This window comes from Bombina bombina, chromosome 1, assembly GCF_027579735.1.
Source record: "Bombina bombina isolate aBomBom1 chromosome 1, aBomBom1.pri, whole genome shotgun sequence".
NCBI classification, from domain to species: domain Eukaryota; kingdom Metazoa; phylum Chordata; class Amphibia; order Anura; family Bombinatoridae; genus Bombina; species Bombina bombina.
The window spans coordinates 1,540,465,409-1,540,478,488 of NC_069499.1; positions in this window are offsets into that span (position 1 = coordinate 1,540,465,409).

Genomic DNA, 13,080 nt, shown 5'->3' on the forward strand with positions numbered 1-13,080 from the left:
AAAAGCCTCTCCTGGTCTTTATCTTTCTTCTAATGTATTTGATTGGTTTATTGGGAAATGCAGTGATAATTACCTTGGTATACATAGATATTCACTTGAACACTCCTATGTACATATTTCTAAGCAACCTTTCCTTTGTAGACATCTGCTTCACAACGGTCATTACTCCTAAACTGTTGGACATTTTACTTTCTGGAAATGACATTATACCCTTTATACAGTGCTTTTCACAAATGTGCTGTTATACATGTCTAGGTATCGTAGAAACAGTCTTATTATCTTTCATGGCTTATGATCGGTACGTCGCTGTTTCTCATCCCTTACATTACCAGATGATTATGAATAATCAAAAATGTATTCTGATTTTAGGAGGAACTTGGATAGCTGGTGTCAGTAATTCTTGTATTTTTACTTATTTAGCAGCACAGTTAACCTTTTGTTATTCTAATCATATAGATAATTTCTTTTGTGAGATTAAGGCTCTCACCAAAATTGCCAGTGCTGACATGAGATTCTATGTCTTTCTCATTGTAGAAACGTTTTTATTTGGTTTCCTGCCATTCCTGCTCAGTTTAATGTCTTATATCAAGATCATAGCCAGTATTTTGCATATTAAGCCCACCACAAGCAGAAGTAAAGCCTTCTCTACGTGCACATCTCACCTCACTGTGCTTAGCCTTTTCTATGGAACCATTCTGGGTGAATATTGGAATTCACCATCAGAGAACTTGGTGAATTTGGATCAAGTGTTTTCGGTGTTGTACACTGCTGTGACCCCAATGTTAAATCCTCTTATATATAGTTTAAGAAATTAAGAGGTAAAAAGTGCTCTGACAAGGGCCATAACAAAGAATATTTTGATTATATGGAATAATCATTATGATGGTGGTGCAAACTAGTTGGCAAATTGTAGAAACAAGAAAAATATCTAGCCAAATGAAGATAATTAGGTAAAAAAATATATAAACTTTATTACACTGTTTATTAAAACATGTACTAGTCCATGGAAGCTCTGAAAATGTAGTCTGTTGTTCTTTCATTTAGACCATAGCCATAGACTCAGACTATATTTGTTCAGTTAGACCATATTGGTTAGATCATAATCATCTTCATTCACACACAGAATAGCTCACAAAAAGGAATACAAAAATAGGTATTGTAAACAGACAATGGGCTCTGATCTTAGGTTAAATATGGGCATATGGTTGACAGAATTTGATATGAGGCCAGACACAATTAGATTGCAGATTGTCATGGATTTGCTGCATTTACACTGTCCCTTTAATTCCTCTCTGTAAAACTCTCCTCCCACTTACCTATCTTGCTTTGTAATTTGGATCAACAGGTGTGATCTTCAGACTACAGAATCCTGCAGAAACTCTAAGCCTTTCAAGGGAACTACTACAGCTGCAGCTCATACTGTTCCTCTCATCAGATTTCAAGCTAAGTATTTGCCTGCTTTGCATACTTGTATGTTCCAGACTTCTCTGCTGCATTTGTTTCAATTTACTCTTCAATTCCTCTGCTGTTTAATGAACTTTAACCTGCCACATAAGGAGTGCAATTACATTTTGCACTAGTCATTCTACAGTTACCTAATTGTCACAGAACTGAGGTGTGTTACTCCCAGCTCATCAGAAAACAACTCCTTCACAGCAGCTGCGGTCAGTAAGTAAATTCTACAGCACCAGCTATCAACTATTCAAATAAGACTCTCTAAATACTCATTTGCTCTGTGATAATCCTATGCTAAGTTCCTGCTTGTATTTAACTTATTGCACATACTTACTTACCTGGCCTAACCTATATTCTAATTGAAGTCATACTGTTTAAATCATGCCTCAAATGCATCTGCATGAACCTATGAATTGAACATCTATTTTACAAAATTCATATTTAAAGAGTCAGTATCCTCTATTATATTCTTGCAAGATTTACAGCCACTTGGTTAACTATAATTCCTACATAGTTTCCTATACATAGAGACTGTATAATTCAACCTCTGTTGACCCACAGTATATGAGCAGACCAGGGATTTCACTATTAATTGATCCCGATTATTTGTGATACTGTGTGGAAAACATATTTAAATATTCATATTCATCCTACACCTTACACAGAATGGGAGCTTCAGGGTCAGGGTTTTGATCATGCTACCCCCATTCATCTGCTGCTTGTACAGTATTTGTGTGGAGGACAGTTGACAACATGCTGTACATCTCAAGCAAACCAACAAACAAACATATTTAGAAATTTCAAATACACTCCAAAAATTCCTCACCTATGATGAATGCCTATAAATTCCAACAGATTTGCTCTTTCATGCATATACATATACTACTGCCTAATTGTGCATATAGTGGATAGTATAACATAGTATATATTGGTTAGTCTTTCCTTGTGCCATTAAATTGTTATATAATCTGATCATGCACATTTGTGGGAGAGGCAGTTAGACAAGTTGAAGAAAGAGGCTAAAAAGTGGTCAGAGGAAGTCAACTATTGAGCCGGGAAATTAGCTGAAAAAATTAATGATGAAGTTTAGAGAAGAAGCACCTTGCCATCCTCTGAAGAGTAGAACTTCCATTAGGAGCGACATTTAAGATTTGGAAGTGGGAGCATTTTGTATAATTTTAATAATTTGTAAATAAATGTATTCCAACATTAAACCACATGCTCTGTTTTTTCTTAACATCAAACCTAATTTCCAGTGAGCCAGCTCTGATTGGCTAAAATGGATGTCTGTCAAAAGAACTGAAATAAGGGGGCAGTTTGCAGAGGCTTAGATACAAGGTAATCACAGAGGTAAAAGGTGTATTTATATAACTGTGTTTGTTATGCAAAACTAGGGAATGGGTAATAAACGGATTATCTATCTTTTTAAACAATACAAATTCTGGTGTAGACTGTCCCTTTAATAATATATTTAAAACATAAAATAAAAAAAAATCCAATTTTACTTATTATTTCTACATTCATTCCTTTCCATGAGAGAATACCTATGTAGTCTCAACAGTCTGCATGCACCTTAAGCACTATTTATCATAATGTCATATATATAGAGGCCTATTTATCAAGCCGTCAACCGCAAATACGCTGGAATTCCGCAGCGTAATTGTGGCGAGCCTGATTCGACCTAGTTATCAAAGCCTACAGACCGGAAAATGTTGAAATTTGTGACGTAACATACGATCCGCCGGTCTAAATCCGACACAGATCGCTGCTTACGTCATTACAAATGTTCTGAATACAAATTCGGCACTATCTAACAACTTTTGCAAGTTATCAAACTTCTAACAGGTACGCTCGCCACTATTCCGGCCCAGCGTAGCTGGTTTTTAATCCGCCACCCTGGAGGCCGCAGATTCCATAGGAATCAATGGGAGTCTGAAAGCAGCGAAAGATCATGTTCGATGCTGCCAGATATCCCATTGATTTCTATGGTAGAAAAACAGTAAAGTTTACACCTAACATATACCCCGAGTCTAAACACCCCTAATCTGCAGCCACAACATCACCGCAACCTAAATAAAAGATATTAACCCCTATCCCACCGCTCCCGGAGCCCGCCGCAAATAAATGTATTAACCCCTATCCCGCCACTCCCGGGCACCACTGCAACTGTAATAAAATTATTAACCCCTAAACCCATGGCCTCCCACATCACTACCACTAACTAAACCTATTAACTCCTAAACCACCAGCCCCCCACATTGCCATAAACTAAATTAAGCTATTAACCCCTAAACCTAACAACTTTACATTAAAAATTAACTCATCCCTATCTTATAATAAATTAAAACTTACCTTTAGAATTAAAATAAACTATATTAAACTATGAATTAACCTACCCTAACTATTATACTACAATTAAATTAAACTAACAATTAAATTAACTATGTTACATATTTAAAAACCTAACCCTACTCAAATTAGTTAAATAGAAAATAAAAAACACTAAGTTACAATAAATAACAAACCAGAGTATCAAAAATAAAAAAGAATTACACCTAATCTAATAGCCCTATCAAAATAAAAAAGCCCCCCCAAAATAATAAAACCCCTAGCCTACACTAAACTACCAATGGCCCTTAAAAGGGCCTTTTGCAGGATATTGCCCCAAAGAAATCAGATCTTTTACCTGTAAAAAAATAAATACAAACACCCCCAACAGTAAAACCAACCAACCAACCCCCCCAAATAAAACCCTATCTAAAAAAAACTAATCTCCCCATTGCCCTGAAAAGGCAAACGCTTAAAAAAAAAACTAACACTAACCACCGACGATCCATTTACAGTTTTCGAAGAACGGACATCCATCCTCATCCAAGCGGCAGAAGTCCTCAGCAAAGCCGGCAGAAGTCTTCATCCAAGCGGGTCGAAGTTTTCATCCAAGCGGGCAGAAGTCTTCATCCAGACGGCATCTTCTATCTTCATCCATCCGGCGCGGAGCGGCTCCATCTTCAAGACATCCGGCGCGGAGCATCCTGTTCTTCTGACGTCTGTTGCAGAATGAAGTTTCCCTTTAGAAGACGTCATCCAAGATGGCGTCCCTTACATTCCGATTGGCTGATAGAATTCTATCAGCCAATAGGAATTAAAGGGGAAAAAAATCCTATTGGCTGTTGAAATCAGCCAATAGGATTGAGCTTTCATCCTATTTGCTGATCCAATCAGCAAAAAGGATTGAGCTTGCATTCTATTGGCTATTCCAATCAGCCAATAGGATGAAAGCTCAATCCCATTGGCTGATTGCAACAGCCAATAGGATTTTTTCCCCTTTAATTCCTATTTGCTGATAGAATTCTATCAGCCAATCGGAATGTAAGTGACGCCATCTTGGATGACGTCATTTTAAGGGAAACTTCATTCTGCAAAAGACGTTGGAAGAAGAGGATGCTCCTTTGGTCCGCTTGGATGAAGACTTCTGCCGCTTGGATGAGGATGGATGTCCAGTCTTCGGAAACTGTAAGTGGATCGTCGATTGTTAGTGTTAGTTTTCTTAAGGGTTTATTGGGTGGGTTTTATTTTTAGAGTAGGGACTTTGGGCAGTAAAAGAGCTAAATGCTCTTTTAAGGGCAATGCCCCTACAAATGCCCTTTTCAGGGCAATGGGGAGCTTAGGTTTTTTAGATAGGGTTTTATTTGGGAGGGTTGGTTGGTTGGGTGGTGGGTTTTAATGTTGGGGGGTGTTTGTATTTATTTTTTTACAGGTAAAAGAGCTGATTTCTTTGGGGCAATGCCCCGCAAAAGGCCCCTTTAAGGGCCATTGGTAGTTTAGTGTAGGCTAGGGTTTTTTTTTATTTTGGGGGGCTTTTTTATTTTGGTAGGGCTATTAGATTAGGTGTAATTCTTTTTTTATTTTTGATACTGTTTGTTATTTTTTGTAACTTATTTTTTTTTATTTTTTTTATTTAGTAAATTTTAATAGTATATTTAAATAATTTGCGTAGGGTTAGTTTTTTTAAATATGTAATATAGTTAATTTAATTGATAGTTTTAATGTAATTTTACTATAATAATTAGGGTAGGTTAATTAATAGTTTAATATAGTTTAATGTAATTTTAGTATACTAGTTAGGGTAGGTTAATTAATAGTTTAATATAGTTTATTTTAATTCTAAAGGTAGGTTTTAAATTATTATAAGATAGGGATGAGTTCATTTTTAATGTAAATTTAGCGGGTTGTTAGGTTTAGGGGTTAATAGCTTAATTTAGTTTATGGCGATGTGGAAGGCTGGCAGTTTAGGGGTTAATAAGTTTAGTTAATGGTAGTGATGTGGGAGGCCAGGGGTTTACAATTTTATTACAGTTGCGGTGGGCTCCGGGAGTGGCGGGATAGGGGTTAATACATTTATTTAGTTGCGGTGGGCTCCGGGAGCGACGGGATAGGGGTTAATACATTTATTTAGTTGCGGTGGGCTCCGGGAGCAATGGGATAGGGGTTAATACATTTATTTAGTTGCGGTGGGCTCCGGGAGCGGCGGGATAGGGGTTAAACATTTCAGTATAGTGGCGGTGTTTAGTGACAGGGTATAAATAAAGTTGGGAAAAAGCCGAATAGCAGCGATATCGATGACTGCTAGTTTACAATAGTCCACTGCTCATCGCCCCGTACTTGGTGCGCGGCTTTTTGACGGCTTTTTTGATAAATTGGAGAGCGTATTCAGGTCCGTGGCCACGATGTTAGGTGATGTTAGGCGATGTTAGGCAAGCGTATTGGTGCCGGCGAATGCAGCATAGTTGACAGCTTGATAATTCGGCCTCCATGTATGTTAACCATTACAGACATTTCAAAACAATAATAAACTATCTGGCTAATACATGGGTGAACTTGCCCTTATTGTAAGGACAAGAAGGATAAAACATATGTAACCTGCTGCACAAGGTGTATGGATATTAAACAGAAAGGACTTTGTTTTAAAAAAAGAACCGAAACTAATAGAATAATAGGATCCACTTCCAATAAATCTACCAAAATGAACTGGAAAACTGCAAAACATAACCCACAGCAATGCAGGGAACCTCCATGTTTTAGGACAGACTTAAATTGTGCGATTAGGAAAATCCAAAGGAGCAACACTATGAGTTGGGAGTCATAATATATCTTCCAGGCACATGTAAGGTGGCTGTGGGGCCTGCTATAATTCTCTTCATCTGGAGAATTCCAATTGCAAACTCCAAGCAGAGATGTGTGATAACATAGTTGCGTCGTAGTAATCCTAATGTTAGGTAGGCCTCAACCTCCATATTGTAAAGAGTAAGGCTAGGTAGGCTGATAGGAGCGTAGGATTGTTTCCGTGTCTTCAGCATTCTAAGGCAGCAGTGTTTGCAGCAATTTTTATAGTTATTAAGTTTTACTGTTGAAAACACTGATGCTTAGAATGCTAGACACAGAAATCCTCCTAAGCTGCTATGAGCCTACCTTGCTTTAATCTTTAACAATGGATATTAAGAGAACTAAGCAACTTTGATAATAGAAGTAAAATAGAAACACTGTGCTTTAAAGATGTTTGAACGGCAAGGAACTTCCTATCTTCTGTGGACCCCACTCCCCCCGTAATACTTACCTTCTTGGATCCGATGAGAGGGCTTGCCTGGCAACTTAGGCAGTCCCCAGGAACCCATAAGTGCCATTGGAGTCACATGATCACAGTCACAACCAGTCACTGATACAATGTGACAGCGAATGATTGGAATCATTGACTGTCTACACTGCCTCTACCTCTCTCTTTCTTTAGTGTGATCAGAGGCGAGTGAGACAGAGTGATTTAAATGGAGGTGTTCTTAACGTCCAAAAATATCGGAATAAAATAGGGTACCCACAAACTTAACCTCCTCTAAATTACCACTATTTACAACAACTCCTGGCATCACAACTAGCATTTCAGTTTGTGAGCCAATACATTATTTAAACCTGTTTCTACTGTTATGCATGTATATTGCATAATGCTTTAAGTATTGTATGTATTTATGTTATTTTGTTGTGTTTATTAGTGATAACATAGATATATATCAGCTAGATTACGAGTTTTGCGTCATGAGTGAAAAAGCATCGTTATGCTTCATAACGCTGCTTTTTCCCTAACGCTGCTATTACAAGTCTTGTAGGTATAGGTGTACCGCACACCTTTTTGGCCATCACGCAACCTCAGTACCGCACTTTTAAAAAATTCCTTTTTCAATGGGACTCCCATAGTGCCGGTATTACGAGTTTGCCTGGGAGGCCAAAAAGTGAGCAGTACACCCTATACTGACAAGATCCGTACCGCCATCTAAAGTCAGTAGTTATGAGTTTTACGTTACAAAGCTGCACCATAAAACTCATAACTTAAGTGTAAAAAGTAGACTAACACCCATAAACTACCTATTAACCTCTAAACCGAGGCCCTCCCGCATCGCAAACACTAAAATACAATTATTAACCCCTAATTTGCCGCTCCGGACATTGCCGCCACTAAAAAAATAAACCTATTAACTCCTAAACCACCACCCTTCCGCATCGCAAATACTATTTAAAGATTATTAACCCTTAATCGGCCTTCCGCCCACACCGCCGCTATAATAAACCTATTAACCACTAAACCGCAAGCCCCCCACAATGAAATATACTAAAATAAATTATTAACCTCAAACCTCTGACCTCCCACATCACTAACTCTACATAAATATATTAACCCCTTATCCTAACCCTAACGTAACCCTAAGCCTAACACCCCCTAATTTAAATATAATTAAAATAAATCTAAATAAACCTTACAATTATTAACTAAGTAATTCCTATTTAAAACTAAATACAAGCTTACCTGTGAAATAAAAATAAGACCTAAGATAGCTACAATATAACTATTAGTTATATTGTAGCTAGCTTAGGTTTTTTTTACAGGTAAGTATGTATTTAGTTTTAAATAGGAATTATTTAGTTAATAATTGTAAGGTTTATTTAGATTTATTTTAATTATATTTGTTAGGGGGTGTTAGGGTTAGGGTTACATTAGGGTTAGACTTAGGCTTAGGGTTATGTTAGGGTTAGGTTTAGGGGTTAATAAGTTTAGTATAGTGGCGGCCAAATTGGGGGCGGCAGATTAGGGGTTAATAACTGTAATGTAGGTGCGATGTGCAATGTTAGGGGCAGCAGATTAGGGGTGTTTAGACTCAGGGTTTATGTTAGGGTGTTAGGTTTAAACATAACTTTTTATTTCCCCATAAACATCAATGGGGCTACATTAAGGAGCTTTTGTTTCCGCAATCGCAGGTGTTAGGCTTTTTTTTTGCTGGCTTTCCCCATTGATGTCTATGGGGAAATCGTGGACGAGCACGTCAAAGCAGCGTTTGATTTCGGTGCGGTATGGAGCTCAACGCAACCATATCGCCCGCACAAGCCTGCTTTTTTAAAACTTGTAATAGCAGCGATATAGGGAGGTGAAATAACACCGAAAATGTTGCGGTCATTAATTTCCCTATAGCACTCAAAACTTGTAATCTAACTGTATGTTAATATATATTCATGTTAGAGTAGTCAGTTGCATTAAATTATATTTTTACATAACAGGCATGCAGTTATGTATAACTATAATGTTATTTATGCTGTCTTTAATATCAAATTATTAACACAACAAGCAACATTAATCACATTTTAATTTGTATGCAAATATTTAAACAATATGCATTCTACATAACAATGCATAATTTTAAATATTGAAAATGTATGTGTAAAGGCCTTAGCTTCTACAGTTAGTTTTAGGTTATGACAGTTTAGGGGTCAATGTTTAAATTATATGCATAGTCATTTAGAATGCATATTGTTTAAAGTATTGCATATATTTATAGACTGAAAGGGAATTAATGATGCTTTCTATTATTTTAAACATAGACATATATTTTCGAAAATATATATTTATGTTTGAAATAATTGCAAGCAACTATTAAATATCTTTTAAGATATCTACAATACTTTAATTAATGCATATTTTGCCAAGGAGATGTGGTAAACGCCGGAGGGCCGGCAAAACCTCACCAGCCTAGCCGGGCTCCTGAAACTTAGCACCGGACCGGTATTGAGCCCTGGTCCGCTGCTTCTTAAAAGGGCTGCTGATCGAGCAGGGTACAGGGGATCAAGTTGTCCTTTTAGTATTTTGTCAGCCATTTGATGATGCACCTAGGGATACCACTTGTTTGGGGGTGCTACCTTCTGGGAGGAATGAGGGACTGGGATTGATATTACCATGAAAGTTTCCATGTCCCTTAAAGCTTTAATATTTTTGAAAATTCCCTAAACATTTTTTTTTTTAAATCAATTTTTATTGAAGTTGTGAGAGGAAACAAATAAAATTCAAGATTCGTCCATAAACAATAATTACATCAGAGTAGGATATACATTGCTATTACATATCATACCTTAATGAGATGCAAGAAAAGGGCTTGGACTAAATAAGATGGAACTTCATTTTCTATTATATTATATGGCAAATGTTCCCCACATTGATAGGGGGGGATACTCTTCAATCTAGTCTGATGATATCAAGATGTGGGGAGTTGGCCTTTGTTTTGGCCGCATTAGGGCCATAGTGTATGGGAGGGGGTGGAAATTCAGTGGGCAAGAGCCGCTCAAAATGGAGGGGGAGAGGGGAAGGAGGGCGGAGCCATCTAGGATACAATAGAGTAATGAGGAGAACGAGAGGAGGGCATATAATATGAGTACATAAGGTAATTATCAGTTTGAGAGTAAATGATATTAAACCTTGTAGCTATTGAAATGTGTACCCCCTAAGAGATGGTGTGTGGGATAAACGTTAAGTCTGAGCCTGCTCAGAACTCTGTATAACATGATTAGCTGATTCTTCATGTGTATCGTTTCTCCCTAGGAAGGAAATAAGTAACCTTAAAAGTATATTGAAGCTCTATCTTATGTGTTATTGTGTAGAGGACAATAGTTATCTCTGTCCAAACTGCTCCGGCCGCAAGCAGTCAGACAGCGAGTCTATATGTTATGTATATTAAGAGAAAGACACTTGGTAGGTGGGTGGAGTAGTCTTATGAGGACAGGACCTACAGTGCCCTATCAAGGTATATATAAAATGATTAAATAGGGTCATAAATACACAAGCTTATAAAGCTAATTTGGACATAAGTGAAACCTGAAGATAGTGATTTACACATGGAGGCTAACCACTGAGTCCTATATATATATAAGGAAATACAGAGTTTCTAAGACAATTATTAGTGACGAGTTATACCCAGGTGAGATTACTATCAGTAAGAACTCCAAGATCTCAAAAGGCAAACAGAGTAAGAGTGAGATATAAATATTTAGGTGGCCCTCGGTTTACAATGATTCAATTTACACAGTTTCAGAATAACAACCTTTTTTTCCAGTCATGTGACTGCTATTGAAAAGCATTGAGAAGCAGTGCATTTATTAAAATAGCCAGTAGATGGAGCTGTCCACTTGTGTTGCAGCAAAGCCAAGCAAGTTGAAATTAATCAATTTAACCAGACCTGAGCTATCGAACAGATTTCAAAGGAACAAGATCTTCCTGTCTATAAATCAGTCCAGATTGGAATGCATATAAAGAACTGTTTGCAGAAAAATGCAAGTCTGTGTTGTGTGATTATTTTATTAGGTTTATAATGCTGTTTAGCAAATGTTTTTGTTCATTTAACTTAATTTAATTATATATTCTGTGTTGTGTGATTATTTTATTAGGTTTTTAATGCTGTTTAGCATTTAAAGTCTTCATTTCAAAGCTTTAAAAATAATGTATTAGGTGTTACTTATGACAATTTTGAGAGGGGCCTGGAACCTATCTCCCTCACTTCCCATTGACTTACATTATAAACTGGGTTTCAATTCACAACAGTTTCGATTTACAACTATTCTTTCTGGAACCAACCCCGGCGTAAACTGAGGGCTACCTGTATAGCATTGCAAGCATCAATTAGTAAGACCTATACTGCACAATATCTTCTGGTCATAGAACCTCTGTAATCAAGTATTATTGCATCATTATGCAGGCATGTGAAACTTGATAGTATGAGTTAGTTGGGCTTAGAAAGATATGGTCTGCTAATAACACAATATGAGGGTAAGCAGACTTTTTGCAGTTTTTAGCTTTAGCCTGTTAGTGAGTCATTTATCTTTTCAAATAGAAATTAGAGCCCAGTTCCTAGGGAGTTGTATAGGACTGTCTTAGTGACACTCATAACATAGGTGCAAGTAATATTAGGCAACCGGGTAAACTATACTGCGTAATATCTTCTGGCTATGAAACCTCTATGATCAAGTATTGTTGTAACATTATGTTGGCTTATAAAACTTGATAGAGTGAGTAAATTGGGCTTAGTAAGATATGGGGGTCGATCCGATAAAAATCGTCGCCCGCAAAAGCCGGCGACGCCAATATTTGCGCTGGTTTGGTATCCTATATACGGCGTAACCTAGAAGTTACGCGCGTATATTTCTGCCGTCGCCCGTAGTTTTTTGGGCTATAGGCAGGTATACCAAACCAGCGCAGTTTGGTATCCAATATGCAGCGTAAGGACTTACGTGGCGAAAATGGAGAAATCTTACTCCATTTTCACCTCGCCACAAAAAGCAGCCGTAAGAAGCCTTACGCTGACTATTGGAGCCCCGTAACTCCCTAAACTAGCTAGAAAATAAACCTAACACCTAACGCATGCGCAATGTCTATCTACCTGTCAACCGCGATCCCCCGCCGCAATCCCTAATAAAGTTATTAACCCCTAAACCGCCGCTCCCAGACCCCACCGCCATCTACATAAACTAACCCCCTACTGTGAGCCCATAAAACCGCCGCCACCTACCTTATCTATCCCCTAATGTGAACACCTTACACCGCTGCCATCTACCTTATCTATCCACTAATCTGACCCCACACACCGCCGCCACCTATATAAAAATTATTAACCCCTAATCTAATCCCCCTATACCGCCTCAATCAGCCAATCAGATTTTTCTACCTTAATTCCGATTGGCTGATAGAATCCTATCAGCCAATCAGAATTCGGTGGACGCCATCTTGGATGACGTCATTTAAAGATACCTCATTCGTCGTTCAGTCGTCGGCCGGGATGGATGCTCCGTGGCGGCGGAGCGAAGAAAGAAGATTGAAGATGCCGCTTGATGGAAGATGCTGCCGGAAGGAAGAAGACGTTGCTGCCGCTTGGAGGAAGACATCGCCGGGATGAAGAATTCTTCTTTACCGCTTGGAGGATGACATCACCGGGATGAAGAATTCTTCTTTGGAGGAAGACATCGCCCGGATCGGATGAGGAGTTCGGCCGGGTGTGGTGAAGACAAGGTAGGGAGATCTTCAGGGGGGTAGTATTAGGCTTTTTTAAGGGGGGTTTGGGTGGGTTTAGAATAGGGGTATGTGGGTGGTGGGTTGTAATGTTGGGGGGGGGGTATTGTATATTTATTGAAATGCAAAAGAGCTGAATTCTTTGGGGCATGCCCCACAAAAGGTCCTTTTAAGGGCTGGTAAGGTAAAGAGCTTTGAACTTTTTTTAATTTAGAATAGGGCAGGGAATTTTTTTTATTTTGGGGGGCTTTATTATTTTA